The sequence below is a fragment of the Pseudophryne corroboree genome, chromosome 11 (assembly GCF_028390025.1).
Source record: "Pseudophryne corroboree isolate aPseCor3 chromosome 11, aPseCor3.hap2, whole genome shotgun sequence".
Classification (NCBI taxonomy): Eukaryota; Metazoa; Chordata; class Amphibia; order Anura; family Myobatrachidae; genus Pseudophryne; species Pseudophryne corroboree.
In genome coordinates, this window is record NC_086454.1 from 184792903 (window position 1) to 184808195 (window position 15293).

At 34.3% G+C, this 15293-nt stretch overlaps 5 non-coding genes across 5 annotated transcripts; all 5 read right to left on the minus strand.

The window, feature by feature from the left end:
• Nucleotides 1–207: 207 nt before the first annotated feature.
• Nucleotides 208–280, minus strand: TRNAV-UAC (transfer RNA valine (anticodon UAC)). Its single transcript has one exon. It is a non-coding gene; the product is annotated as a tRNA-Val (tRNA).
• Nucleotides 281–2206: 1926 nt separating this feature from the next.
• On the minus strand, nucleotides 2207–2279 carry TRNAV-UAC (transfer RNA valine (anticodon UAC)). The gene has a single exon. It is a non-coding gene; the product is annotated as a tRNA-Val (tRNA).
• Nucleotides 2280–4204: 1925 nt separating this feature from the next.
• Nucleotides 4205–4277, minus strand: TRNAV-UAC (transfer RNA valine (anticodon UAC)). Its single transcript has one exon. It is a non-coding gene; the product is annotated as a tRNA-Val (tRNA).
• A 1926-nt stretch (nucleotides 4278–6203) lies between these two features.
• On the minus strand, nucleotides 6204–6276 carry TRNAV-UAC (transfer RNA valine (anticodon UAC)). Its single transcript has one exon. It is a non-coding gene; the product is annotated as a tRNA-Val (tRNA).
• A 1928-nt stretch (nucleotides 6277–8204) lies between these two features.
• Nucleotides 8205–8277, minus strand: TRNAV-UAC (transfer RNA valine (anticodon UAC)). The gene has a single exon. It is a non-coding gene; the product is annotated as a tRNA-Val (tRNA).
• Between the last annotated feature and the right edge of the window lie 7016 nt (nucleotides 8278–15293).

Below are 15293 nucleotides of genomic sequence, written 5' to 3' on the forward strand. Positions count from 1 at the left end.
ATTTTTAATCAGTTGTTTGCTGTAATAAGTTATTTTATAATTAAAAGCTAATAGATATTAAAAATAACATTTATTTCCATATTTAGAGAAGAAATTGAATTTTGTAAGTGAACAAATGACATGTTTCACATTGAGCAGTAGCAGGTCAGATGTTATAAGAATGATAGTGAAGAAAATTTTCATAAATCATAAATTAGTGCAACAATATGGTTCCACTGGGGATTGAACCCAGGACCTTCTGCGTGTAAAGCAGATGTGATAACCACTACACTATGAAACCAATATGCAATACAATAACAAACTATTCAATTTTTTGGTTGTCCTGACAGTCGTAGTGATTTTTGGTAAACTGTTCCGGATTATCGGTGAAACGTCAAAGTGATTGTTCTTTCATTATATATAATTTAAAAAAAAACAGAGCACCATATTTTTGGCAAATTGACCCAATACTTAATAGTGGTACACCTAGCTAAAGAAAGTTATAGCCTGGTTGACCAACCTTGCATAATTAAACATTTAATATTAATCTTTATTAAAAAGCAATGACTGCAATGATAAATAAATGTGTATATCCATTTTAAAGTAAGCATTTTGCAAAGGTTTTTAAGTGATTATTTTTAATTTGAAGAAAACAAATATACAAAATTCTTTATTTCTAACATCTTGACCAATTATTATCTACTGTAAGTACTCTTATCAAGATCACAGTTTACTGGATTTTTTAATAAATACGGGTTCACTTGGGATTGAACCCAGGACTTTCTCCGTATAAAGCAGATATGCTAACCACAATGCTATGAAACCACAACATAAACTGTTCTCACACTAGAAGATATTTATGGTCATCTTGACAATCAAATGCCCCAAAATCTGAGGTACACACTAAGTGATTTTGTTTAAAAATCCAATTATATGTCGCACAACACTGAATTTTCACATGTCCGCAATTAAGCAGCATGACTTAGTCATGAAAAAATGCAGAAAATATGGTCAGTTTATCGAGAACCTCCAAGTACCACATAGTGCACTAATATAGTAGGCTGAGATTTTTTTTTATCTTGGCTGACCGATTCAATAACCGAAGGAGTGTGTTTGTGACCATCAGTTCTCTGGTTTATCGGAAATACACCAAATGGTCATTTAAAAACACTACCCAGTAAAACAGGATGAGCAACCAATTTTTTGAAATTGACTTTAATAATTGTATAGTGGGTACATAGATAAAGACAGTTGTAACATGGTTGACCAAACTTGCATTACCCAACATTTAAAATAAAAATTTAGCAAAGAGCAATGTGTGCAATGTTGAATAAACCTGCATATTCCCATTTTAAATAAAGAATTTTTGAAGCTTTTCAAGTGAATATTTATAATTTGAAAAACTATATACACAAAAATCATTATTTCTAACATTTTGACCAATTATCATCTGCAGGTGTCACACTTATCAAAATCACTTTTCAGTGATTTTTCTTGCCATGTTACCATAAAGTGCCTGTATTACAAATACTACATATAAATAAATGCCCTTTCACAACATAACTTAAGCATAATACTCGAAAAAGACTTTAGTAATAATCAATATACTATCTATCCAGAAGTCAAATCTATCAGCATGTTTGCTAAACTTGCACATAGTAATTATGGAAATATTTATTTACATTTAAAGTAAATAATCTGGAAGTGAATATTAGCTACATCAAAACATGATTGCAGTTTATCATGCATTAATCATGCAATACCAAACCTTGGCAGCATTATCAAGTTGCTAGTGAAGTCATGTGAACAGTGAAGTCCTGGAAAGAATAGCTGTGCTTTGGTGAACTGGTGATGGACATGTTGGTTTAAGTGATTTATTTAACTGTACTCAGTTAAGATGATTTATGGAAAAAGGTAGTTAGATATGATACTACAATTTATTTGTTTACTATAAATGAAATATATGATACATTGCTACCAATTTCTTATAAAACAAGAAGATTATTTGAATCTGCTCCAGATTTTTAATCAGTTGTTTGCTGTAATTAGTTATTTTATAATTAAAAGCTAATAGATATTAAAAATAACATTTATTTCCATATTTAGAGAAGAAATTGAATTTTGTAAGTGAACAAATGACATGTTTCACATTGAGCAGTAGCAGGTCAGATGTTATAAGAATGATAGTGAAGAAAATTTTCATAAATCATAAATTAGTGCAAAAATATGGTTCCACTGGGGATTGAACCCAGGACCTTCTGCGTGTAAAGCAGATGTGATAACCACTACACTATGAAACCAATATGCAATACAATAACAAACTATTCAATTTTTTGGTTGTCCTGACAGTCGTAGTGATTTTTTGTAAACTGTTCCGGATTATCGGTGAAACGTCAAAGTGATTGTTCTTTCATTATATATAATTTAAAAAAAACAGAGCACCATATTTTTGGCAAATTGACCAAATACTTAACAGTGGTACACCTAGCTAAAGAAAGTTATAGCCTGGTTGACCAACCTTGCATAATTAAACATTTAATATTAATCTTTATTAAAAAGCAATGACTGCAATGATAAATAAATGTGTATATCCATTTTAAAGTAAGCATTTTGCAAAGTTTTTTAAGTGATTATTTTTAATTTGAAGAAAACAAATATACAAAATTCTTTATTTCTAACATCTTGACCAATTATTATCTACTGTAAGTACTCTTATCAAGATCACAGTTTACTGGATTTTTTAATAAATACGGGTTCACTTGGGATTGAACCCAGGACTTTTTCCGTATAAAGCAGATATACTAACCACAATGCTATGAAACCACAACATAAACTGTTCTCAGACTAGAAGATATTTATGGTCATCTTGACAATCAAATGCCCCAAAATCTGAGGTACACACTAAGTGATTTTGTTTAAAAATCCAATTATATGTCGCACAACACTGAATTTTCATATGTCCGCAATTAAGCAGCATGACTTAGTCATGAAAAAATGCAGAAAATATGGTCAGTTTATCGAGAACCTCCAAGTACCACATAGTGCACTAATATAGTAGGCTGAGATTTTTTTTTATCTTGGCTGACCGATTCAATAACCGAAGGAGTGTGTTTGTGACCATCAGTTCTCTGGTTTATCGGAAATACACCAAATGGTCATTTAAAAACACTACCCAGTAAAACAGGATGAGCAACCAATTTTTTGCAATTGACTTTAATAATTGTATAGTGGGTACATAGATAAAGACAGTTGTAACATGGTTGACCAAACTTGCATTACCCAACATTTAAAATAAAAATTTAGCAAAGAGCAATGTGTGCAATGTTGAATAAACCTGCATATTCCCATTTTAAATAAAGAATTTTTGAAGCTTTTCAAGTGAATATTTATAATTTGAAAAACTATATACACAAAAATCATTATTTCTAACATTTTGACCAATTATCATCTGCAGGTGTCACACTTATCAAAATCACTTTTCAGTGATTTTTCTTGCCATGTTACCATAAAGTGCCTGTATTACAAATACTACATATAAATAAATGCCCTTTCACAACATAACTTAAGCATAATACTCGAAAAAGACTTTAGTAATAATCAATATACTATCTATCCAGAAGTCAAATCTATCAGCATTTTTGCTAAACTTGCACATAGTAATTATGGAAATATTTATTTACATTTAAAGTAAATAATCTGGAAGTGAATACTAGCTACATCAAAACATGATTGCAGTTTATCATGCATTAATCATGCAATACCAAACCTTGGCAGCATTATCAAGTTGCTAGTGAAGTCATGTGAACAGTGAAGTCCTGGAAAGAATAGCTGTGCTTTGGTGAACTGGTGATGGACATGTTGGTTTAAGTGATTTATTTAACTGTACTCAGTTAAGATGATTTATGGAAAAAGGTAGTTAGATATGATACTACAATTTATTTGTTTACTATAAATGAAATATATGATACATTGCTACCAATTTCTTATAAAACAAGAAGATTATTTGAATCTGCTCCAGATTTTTAATCAGTTGTTTGCTGTAATTAGTTATTTTATAATTAAAAGCTAATAGATATTAAAAATAACATTTATTTCCATATTTAGAGAAGAAATTGAATTTTGTAAGTGAACAAATGACATGTTTCACATTGAGCAGTAGCAGGTCAGATGTTATAAGAATGATAGTGAAGAAAATTTTCATAAATCATAAATTAGTGCAACAATATGGTTCCACTGGGGATTGAACCCAGGACCTTCTGCGTGTAAAGCAGATGTGATAACCACTACACTATGAAACCAATATGCAATACAATAACAAACTATTCAATTTTTTGGTTGTCCTGACAGTCGTAGTGATTTTTGGTAAACTGTTCCGGATTATCGGTGAAACGTCAAAGTGATTGTTCTTTCATTATATATAATTTAAAAAAAAACAGAGCACCATATTTTTGGCAAATTGACCCAATACTTAATAGTGGTACACCTAGCTAAAGAAAGTTATAGCCTGGTTGACCAACCTTGCATAATTAAACATTTAATATTAATCTTTATTAAAAAGCAATGACTGCAATGATAAATAAATGTGTATATCCATTTTAAAGTAAGCATTTTGCAAAGTTTTTTAAGTGATTATTTTTAATTTGAAGAAAACAAATATACAAAATTCTTTATTTCTAACATCTTGACCAATTATTATCTACTGTAAGTACTCTTATCAAGATCACAGTTTACTGGATTTTTTAATAAATACGGGTTCACTTGGGATTGAACCCAGGACTTTTTCCGTATAAAGCAGATATACTAACCACAATGCTATGAAACCACAACATAAACTGTTCTCAGACTAGAAGATATTTATGGTCATCTTGACAATCAAATGCCCCAAAATCTGAGGTACACACTAAGTGATTTTGTTTAAAAATCCAATTATATGTCGCACAACACTGAATTTTCATATGTCCGCAATTAAGCAGCATGACTTAGTCATGAAAAAATGCAGAAAATATGGTCAGTTTATCGAGAACCTCCAAGTACCACATAGTGCACTAATATAGTAGGCTGAGATTTTTTTTTATCTTGGCTGACCGATTCAATAACCGAAGGAGTGTGTTTGTGACCATCAGTTCTCTGGTTTATCGGAAATACACCAAATGGTCATTTAAAAACACTACCCAGTAAAACAGGATGAGCAACCAATTTTTTGCAATTGACTTTAATAATTGTATAGTGGGTACATAGATAAAGACAGTTGTAACATGGTTGACCAAACTTGCATTACCCAACATTTAAAATAAAAATTTAGCAAAGAGCAATGTGTGCAATGTTGAATAAACCTGCATATTCCCATTTTAAATAAAGAATTTTTGAAGCTTTTCAAGTGAATATTTATAATTTGAAAAACTATTTACACAAAAATCATTATTTCTAACATTTTGAACAATTATCATCTGCAGGTGTCACACTTATCAAAATCACTTTTCAGTGATTTTTCTTGCCATGTTACCATAAAGTGCCTGTATTACAAATACTACATATAAATAAATGCCCTTTCACAACATAACTTAAGCATAATACTCGAAAAAGACTTTAGTAATAATCAATATACTATCTATCCAGAAGTCAAATCTATCAGCATTTTTGCTAAACTTGCACATAGTAATTATGGAAATATTTATTTACATTTAAAGTAAATAATCTGGAAGTGAATATTAGCTACATCAAAACATGATTGCAGTTTATCATGCATTAATCATGCAATACCAAACCTTGGCAGCATTATCAAGTTGCTAGTGAAGTCATGTGAACAGTGAAGTCCTGGAAAGAATATCTGTGCTTTGGTGAACTGGTGATGGAAATGTTGGTTTAAGTGATTTATTTAACTGTACTCAGTTAAGATGATTTATGGATAAAGGTAGTTAGATATGATACTACAATTTATTTGTTTACTATAAATGAAATATATGATACATTGCTACCAATTTCTTATAAAACAAGAAGATTATTTGAATCTGCTCCAGATTTTTAATCAGTTGTTTGCTGTAATAAGTTATTTTATAATTAAAAGCTAATAGATATTAAAAATAACATTTATTTCCATATTTAGAGAAGAAATTGAATTTTGTAAGTGAACAAATGACATGTTTCACATTGAGCAGTAGCAGGTCAGATGTTATAAGAATGATAGTGAAGAAAATTTTCATAAATCATAAATTAGTGCAAAAATATGGTTCCACTGGGGATTGAACCCAGGACCTTCTGCGTGTAAAGCAGATGTGATAACCACTACACTATGAAACCAATATGCAATACAATAACAAACTGTTCAATTTTTTGGTTGTCCTGACAGTCGTAGTGATTTTTGGTAAACTGTTCCGGATTATCGGTGAAACGTCAAAGTGATTGTTCTTTCATTATATATAATTTAAAAAAAAACAGAGCACCATATTTTTGGCAAATTGACCCAATACTTAATAGTGGTACACCTAGCTAAAGAAAGTTATAGCCTGGTTGACCAACCTTGCATAATTAAACATTTAATATTAATCTTTATTAAAAAGCAATGACTGCAATGATAAATAAATGTGTATATCCATTTTAAAGTAAGCATTTTGCAAAGGTTTTTAAGTGATTATTTTTAATTTGAAGAAAACAAATATACAAAATTCTTTATTTCTAACATCTTGACCAATTATTATCTACTGTAAGTACTCTTATCAAGATCACAGTTTACTGGATTTTTTAATAAATATGGGTTCACTTGGGATTGAACTCAGGACTTTCTCCGTGTAAAGCAGATATGCTAACCACTATGTTATGAAACCACAACATAAACTGATCTCACACTAGAAGATATTTATGGTCATCTTGACAATCAAATGCCCCAAAATCTGAGGTACACACTAAGTGATTTTGTTTAAAAATCCAATTACATGTCGCACAACACTGAATTTTCATATGTCCGCAATTAAGCAGCATGACTTAGTCATGAAAAAATGCAGAAAATATGGTCAGTTTATCGAGAACCTCCAAGTACCACATAGTGCACTAATATAGTAGGCTGAGATTTTTTTTTTTTATCTTGGCTGACCGATTCAATAACCGAAGGAGTGTGTTTGTGACCATCAGTTCTCTGGTTTATCGGAAATACACCAAATGGTCATTTAAAAACACTACCCAGTAAAACAGGATGAGCAACCAATTTTTTGCAATTGACTTTAATAATTGTATAGTGGGTACATAGATAAAGACAGTTGTAACATGGTTGACCAAACTTGCATTACCCAACATTTAAAATAAAAATTTAGCAAAGAGCAATGTGTGCAATGTTGAATAAACCTGCATATTCCCATTTTAAATAAAGAATTTTTGAAGCTTTTCAAGTGAATATTTATAATTTGAAAAACTATATACACAAAAATCATTATTTCTAACATTTTGACCAATTATCATCTGCAGGTGTCACACTTATCAAAATCACTTTTCAGTGATTTTTCTTGCCATGTTACCATAAAGTGCCTGTATTACAAAAACTACATATAAATAAATGCCCTTTCACAACATAACTTAAGCATAATACTCGAAAAAGACTTTAGTAATAATCAATATACTATCTATCCAGAAGTCAAATCTATCAGCATTTTTGCTAAACTTGCACATAGTAATTATGGAAATATTTATTTACATTTAAAGTAAATAATCTGGAAGTGAATATTAGCTACATCAAAACATGATTGCAGTTTATCATGCATTAATCATGCAATACCAAACCTTGGCAGCATTATCAAGTTGCTAGTGAAGTCATGTGAACAGTGAAGTCCTGGAAAGAATAGCTGTGCTTTGGTGAACTGGTGATGGACATGTTGGTTTAAGTGATTTATTTAACTGTACTCAGTTAAGATGATTTATGGAAAAGGTAGTTAGATATGATACTACAATTTATTTATTTACTATAAATGAAATATATGATACATTGCTACCAATTTCTTATAAAACAAAAAGATTATTTGAATCTGCTCCAGATTTTTAATCAGTTGTTTGCTGTAATAAGTTATTTTATAATTAAAAGCTAATAGATATTAAAAATAACATTTATTTCCATATTTAGAGAAGAAATTGAATTTTGTAAGTGAACAAATGACATGTTTCACATTGAGCAGTAGCAGGTCAGATGTTATAAGAATGATAGTGAAGAAAATTTTCATAAATCATAAATTAGTGCAAAAATATGGTTCCACTGGGGATTGAACCCAGGACCTTCCGCGTGTAAAGCAGATGTGATAACCACTACACTATGAAACCAATATGCAATACAATAACAAACTATTCAATTTTTTGGTTGTCCTGACAGTTGTAGTGATTTTTGGTAAACTGTTTCGGATTATCGGTGAAACGTCAAAGTGATTGTTCTTTCATTATATATAATTTAAAAAAAACAGAGCACCATATTTTTAACAAATTGACCCAATACTTAATAGTGGTACACCTAGCTAAAGAAAGTTATAGCCTGGTTGACCAACCTTGCATAATTAAACATTTAATATTAATCTTTATTAAAAAGCAATGACTGCAATGATAAATAAATGTGTATATCCATTTTAAAGTAAGTATTTTGCAAAGTTTTTTAAGTGATTATTTTTAATTTGAAGAAAACAAATATACAAAATTCTTTATTTCTAACATCTTGACCAATTATTATCTACTGTAAGTACTCTTATCAAGATCACAGTTTACTGGATTTTTTAATAAATACGGGTTCACTTGGGATTGAACCCAGGACTTTCTCCGCATAAAGCAGATATGCTAACCACAATGCTATGAAACCACAACATAAACTGTTCTCACACTAGAAGATATTTATGGTCATCTTGACAATCAAATGCCCCAAAATCTGAGGTACACACTGTTGAATTCTCTTGGATTAACTAAATTAACCATCTTGTTGCTGTTTGGGTTGTTAGGTAAAAGAATGAATTGAAAATGGATTTATAAAAATCAATTATTATTTATTCAAAGGGCCACGCCCGTATACAGGGGAGAGGTAGCATTCTCTCGTCCTGTGTCAAATCATTTAACAACCACGTACACGTATCAACAATGAGTTTTATATAATACATAGTTACGCCCCTTTTGTATATCCCTCCCATATGATTTCATACCTCAGGAATACAACGCTAGGCAATAGAGTTATGCAATATTGGGACAATTGTCAAGAATACTAAAAAGATACTCGTGAGCTTCAACTGTGTCCATATTAGGAATTACATCTGTACTCTATGAGCTTTTAGAAAGTGCGTAGTTGGAAACAATACTCAGCCAACAAAGTTGTTTTTCTCTCAGGGTGTGTATAAAGTTCAAGATGAATTTGCTATATCATCTAGCTAGAATCAAAATGGATTCTGTTATGCTTTCATATTATACTAGTGAATATGAGAACCCTTTGCTTATTGGATGTATACATAATATACGTACTATCCCGTAGTACATATATATAACTGTTAGGCCTTCAGCAGGTTGCCTCAGTCCCAGTATTCGACAGCTCCACCCTTTGATCAGGGACATTATCCATGTGCCCTGTCATCTCAGGAGAATTTCTGGGAACGTATAGTTCACTAATAATCATTTCATGTAATATTGCTATTCTACATTTGACAGTAGCCTTCTAAATACAACATAGGCCGCACCTGTATGCGGTGAACATCAAATGAATGTCTATAATCACATCGGGGTTACCAAAGAATAAACCTCATCACAGAATACATCATCACATACAATCACCTACAATATACTTAAAAAACATTTTCCTAATCCTGAAAATTGAATACTAGGATTTAAACATTTATCTTTTCCAGTCCATATCATAATGTCTTGGTTAAAGTTCTTTTATATCATGGACCTCCTTTATATACTTGGCATTACATGTATCAGGATCCGTAATGTCTTTGGTCAAATAAGCACAGCAGTGAGCTCAAAGTGCTGTTTCCGGAAATCAACAATATCCTCCAATTTGTGGTATTAAAAAAAAAACTGTAGAACAATATGGTATCGTAATAGTTCATGTCCAGTGTCCTGGAATCATCACAAATGTCCACAGTTCTGGAATATCCTATCATAAAGATTAATCATGTTATCAATAATTTAATTAAAATAAAACGTCAACTTCCAGTTGATTAATCACACGACTTCATTAGCCATAGGAGAACTTATTAGCCACCTTTACCACTTCGAGGTTTTATTGATACTCTGGTGGCAGGAACATGTTTCCTGATTACTGAGTCAATTACTCTTTTTAGGAATAGTTCATCCTGCAAGAAAACTTTTCTCAAGTTAATATATGTTTTTGTATAAAATTGCTAAATCAATCTTCTTAAATAACAAACATTTTTAGAATTAATAGGTAATCAATTATATATCATATCCTAAGGACATGGTGACAACTACCATTCCCCGTTATGTATGATATCTTCTTTTAACCTTTGAATCTACTCCTAGTAAAATACATATTACATCATAAACTTTAATGAACATCATATGTAACCATTACTATATATATACCTAACTCATTATATCTAGCACATCTAGAAACCTTAGGTTAGTATATTGTAACAATCCTTTCACATTCCCTTAAATCAACCTTTTCTATCTACATAAGATCATCATATTTTTTTTTTTTTCCGTATTATTGACCTATTTTATTTCCACTAACTGAAATACACCCGATATGTGTAGCTAATATTATCACCAGTGGTTCTTTCTTGAGATACTGTTGTATCTATACACATGTACCGTGTTTCACTATTATCACGAGTCATGACTCTATAAAGTTTTGGTAATCACATCAAATGTAAATTGCATAGAGAACTTTGGCCTGCTATTATAGTCTTAAATAATGATTAGCAATACAATTTATATAGCTGCAGTACTTAAAATCTTTCCAACAATTAATGGTATTGCTGGACTGGATACTCCTCAGAATAATATCCTAAATTATTTAAATTACCCATGCATTAATCTATACATCTGTCTTCAAGTGGAGTATAATACTCACAACCACGTTTTTCAAAGTGTGTGTTCGTTACACCAGTCATAAATCCCTCTGGATTTCCTGCTTAGAAAAGAAAAGAGGAAGGAAGGGTCTTATTGAAATAATTCCCATCCACAATAATGGATGAGTACTCATACCTACACCACACGTTTGCTCGCTCTCTCTTCAAAGAAAAATAAATAAATTAAGTCCTAATGCTGTTATAAATAACGTTGCTCCTGTATACTTTCAGAAAAGTTAAAAGTTCTGTAGGATATTAGCTTATAAGCACATAGTCTATTATCAATGATCATAATCATCTCTATCTTGATTGAAGGGTTCATTCAAATACAACTCTGTGGTAGTAACAGTAGTAACAGTCTCTGTATTGTATCTCCATACAATTGTTTTTAGTGTTAGGTTCCTTTAAGCTCTGGTCTCTGACCTTTTCATTTCATTGCAAGCTCATTGATCTAGGTGTCCTTCTTCTGCAGCCTTTGCAACGGCTGTATCAGTAGTCAGCGGTACTTGCCAAGGACCATCCTATGCGATCTGTAATGGAACCAAAACATAAGCAACTTCTCACCATAACACCGTCTTCACTCTCTTTAGTGATTGTCCTGTGCTGGACTGTGTGTTTTCGTGTTGGTTAAATATCTTTCCAAGGTTCTTGCAGCTTTTGATATTCTTGTAACTGTTTAAATAATTTGTGTGACACATTTGAATCGTCAAATCATTTTGTAGTTTTGAATCAGTCTCTGGATAATATATCTTTGCTGGATAACATATCTTTGCTGGATTCCAAAAAGAATAACAAAAAATGATATAGAAGAGAGACAAAGCAGAGGCTTAGGTGTAATTCTACCACTATTGAACCAACGATTGGACCATGCCATGATTCAAATTCTGCCTTTCCTGTCTCTTTTGTAGATTAATAATGCTTAATTCTTTAAACTTTCCTTGTCACATTATGACTTTTTATTCTCAACATTACACATATTAAACACAAAATATTTTTCAAACTCCTATAAACTCTTTCTATCAGTAAAGAAACTTTACTGTCTTTTGAAACAATAGCTCACACCTCTGGCCTTATTATTCATTTCTCAAATAACCCCTTAACACCTGTTACACATACTATAGTTCCTTTTTTTGCATTAAACTATGTTGTATTAAAACAATGTTGTTTTTAATTAACCCAACCATCTGCAGTAAACATGCTATAGCTTTCTTTATCACCATCACGATCCCTCTTATTATCACATAATTTGTTATTTTGGTCCCATGCCAAAACACAATGTACACTTCTCCATTAAACTTCATCCCACTATAGAAAGCTTGTGAATCTATTTCATGTTAATTACCCTTAGAGTTGCATAACTCATGACATTTCCCCTTAATGAAAATTGGCAACAACACTTTATTATTAATAATACTAATTCACTAATTCACCATCCCATTATCCCCTATGGATGCTCAAGAAACGATTCTCCTGTTAATCAGTTTTTTTTTTTTTTTTAATTCCTTTAAATGCAATGTAAAATGCGATGTAATCATTATAATTGTCTTACTCATCCACATTATATTCCTTATACTCCCCACTTTTGGGGGTGAGGAAGACAAGTATGCAGCTGTATCTAAGTTGTGGTGGATCCTGTGAATCATTAGCAGGAAACACTGTGAGCTGGTGTTAGGGTCTCCTGCCCTGTGCTGCCACGTCGTCATGGCAACCGGGAGACAAGTGCTAGTGGAGTAACCTGAGCGCAGCTGATACTCCGGTTCGGGTCTTTTGCTGTGCAGTGGTTATAGGCTCTGTGCACGGCAGGGGATCCGGTGCTGGTTTTTGTGCTCACAGTCTGTGAGGTCTGAGTGGGGCGTGGACAGCACCTGCTTTATAAGGCCTCTTTTCAGGGTAAGCAGATGCTGCTGAATCTTTGTTGGTTAGTCAGTTCATGAAAGTTAGCCAGTACTGTGTAGCTTTGTATTTGTTTGTTGCTTACTGCAAATAGGCCTGGGGATTTGGTATTACACTCTGCCAATCCAGACCTAGCAGTAAGACTGGAGTCAGTCGTTTAGCTTGCTGGGGTTCTGTTACTACTCTGTGAACTTAGCAAGTTTGCGGCTGTATTCTAAGACTTGCCTGTCTAATCCTGTCTCACTGTGCTAGGTGTCAGGGGTCAGTTTAGTGGCAGTAAGCTAAAACCTGTGCACTGCAAGTGAGAAATAGGATTGTGGAGACTCTCCTTGTGTCTATCATTCCATCTCTGACCAAGGAGTTTACTGCCACACCCGTTGGTAACCCTTTAGGGTTTTGCTGTTGCCCTTAGCAACAGCATTTCGGGTTCTCTACGTATTAAAACACAACATCTTGCTTTTTCCATCTGTGCAGTTCTAATACAAGGGAGATACCCAGTTCCTTAGCCTCTGGGCTTCTCTGTTCACTTTGTGTGTATTTTGTTACCCTATTACCTTCTGTGTACGTTATGTCATATTCCCCAGTTTGTCTGTGAGTCCATTTGTTTTGCATAACAGTTCAAACACCAGTACATTCCTGCAGACACTGGAGTGCATAACAGTTCTGACACCAGTACTTTCCTGCAGGCACTGGTGTGCATAACATATTCAGCAGCCTAATACTCCTGTTGAAATTTTTTGGGAATATGGAGCATACCCCTCAAAATACGTTGCAACAGGTGGTCGATCAGGTGCAGGTCCTGACTCGACAATTTAATGATTTGTCCATTAAAATGCACACCTCCCAGGCTGCTGGCGGAGCTCCCGCAGCAGCAGCACCTGCAGGGGTTAAGGAGCCGAAAGTAAATCTCCCGGATCGTTTTTCTGGAGATCGCTCGCAGTTCTTTTGTTTCAAGGAGAGCTGCAAGCTATACTTCCGGCTTAGGCCTCAGTCTTCTGGGTCGGAGATTCAGCGGGTGGGCATAGTGATTTCCTTGCTACAAGGAGACCCACAGGTCTGGGCATATGGGTTGCAGCCTGACTGTCCGTCGCTTAAAAGTGTTGATGCTTTTTTTACGGCACTGGGCATGTTGTATGATGACCCTGACAAGACGGCCTCAGCCGAGGCTCAGATTTCGATCCTTAAGCAAGGGCGAAGGCCAGTTGAGGTTTACTGTACGGAGTTTCGGAGGTTGGCCCATGATACCCTGTGGAATGACCCAGCCCTGAGACACCAGTACCGAAGAGGTCTTTCTAACCAGATAAAGGACCAACTGGTACAATATCCCTTGCCTGATAGCTTGGATCAGCTCATGCAGTTATCCATCCGGGTGGATAGACGGCTGAGAGAGCGTAGGCTTGAAAGGGAGACTGAGATTTCCTTCCTTCCCAAGGGAACCTCAGACTCTGAGGAATTTTCTGAGGAGCCTATGCAGATTGGGGCTACCCGCCTCTCCTCGCGTGAGAAGACGCGGAGGAGACAGCAGGGGTTGTGTTTGTACTGTGGGAATAAAGGTCATGTGGTAGTATCATGCCCAGAAAAGCCGGAAAACTTCAGGGCCTGAGGGTGATAGGAAATATCCTGTCAGGCCAGAAGTCAGAATTTCCCAAGAAGACTTTTATCATTCCGGTGACCTTGAAGATCCTCGGTCAAACTGACAAGACTGAGGCCTTTGTGGACAGTGGGGCCGACGGGGTTTTTATGGACCGCCAATTCGCCCTGAAACACTCTGTTCCCTTAGTACCCTTGGCATCGGAAATTGAGATTTGTGGGTTAAACGGGGAACCATTATCCCAAGGTAAAATTACCTCTTGCACTAGCCAGATTTCTTTGTTTATTGGAGCCACACACTCTGAAAAATTGTCCTTTTATGTGACTGTCTGTACTTTTGCCCCATTGGTGTTGGGGTTACCCTGGTTAAGGGCCCACAATCCTCAATTTGACTGGGTCTCTGGGGAGATTCTTAGTTGGGGTACTGATTGTTTCAGGAGTTGCTTGAGCCTTCCAGTCAGGCTCTCGCAGCTAAGTTTGCCAGGATTGCCAGGGTGTTATGCAGATTTTGCGGACGTGTTCTCCAAAAAAGTTGCAGAGGTACTACCTCCCCATCGCCCCTATGACTGTGCCATTGATTTGTTGCCAAATGCTAAGCTTCCCAAGAGCAGGTTGTACTCCCTGTCACGTCCTGAGACTCAGGCTATGGCAGAGTACATTCAGGAGAACTTGGCTAAGGGATTTATCAGACCTTCACAGTCTCCAGTTGGGTCGGGGTTCTTCTTCGTGGCTAAAAAGGACGGTTCGTTGCGACCCTGCATCGACTTCAGGGAATTGAACCGCATCACG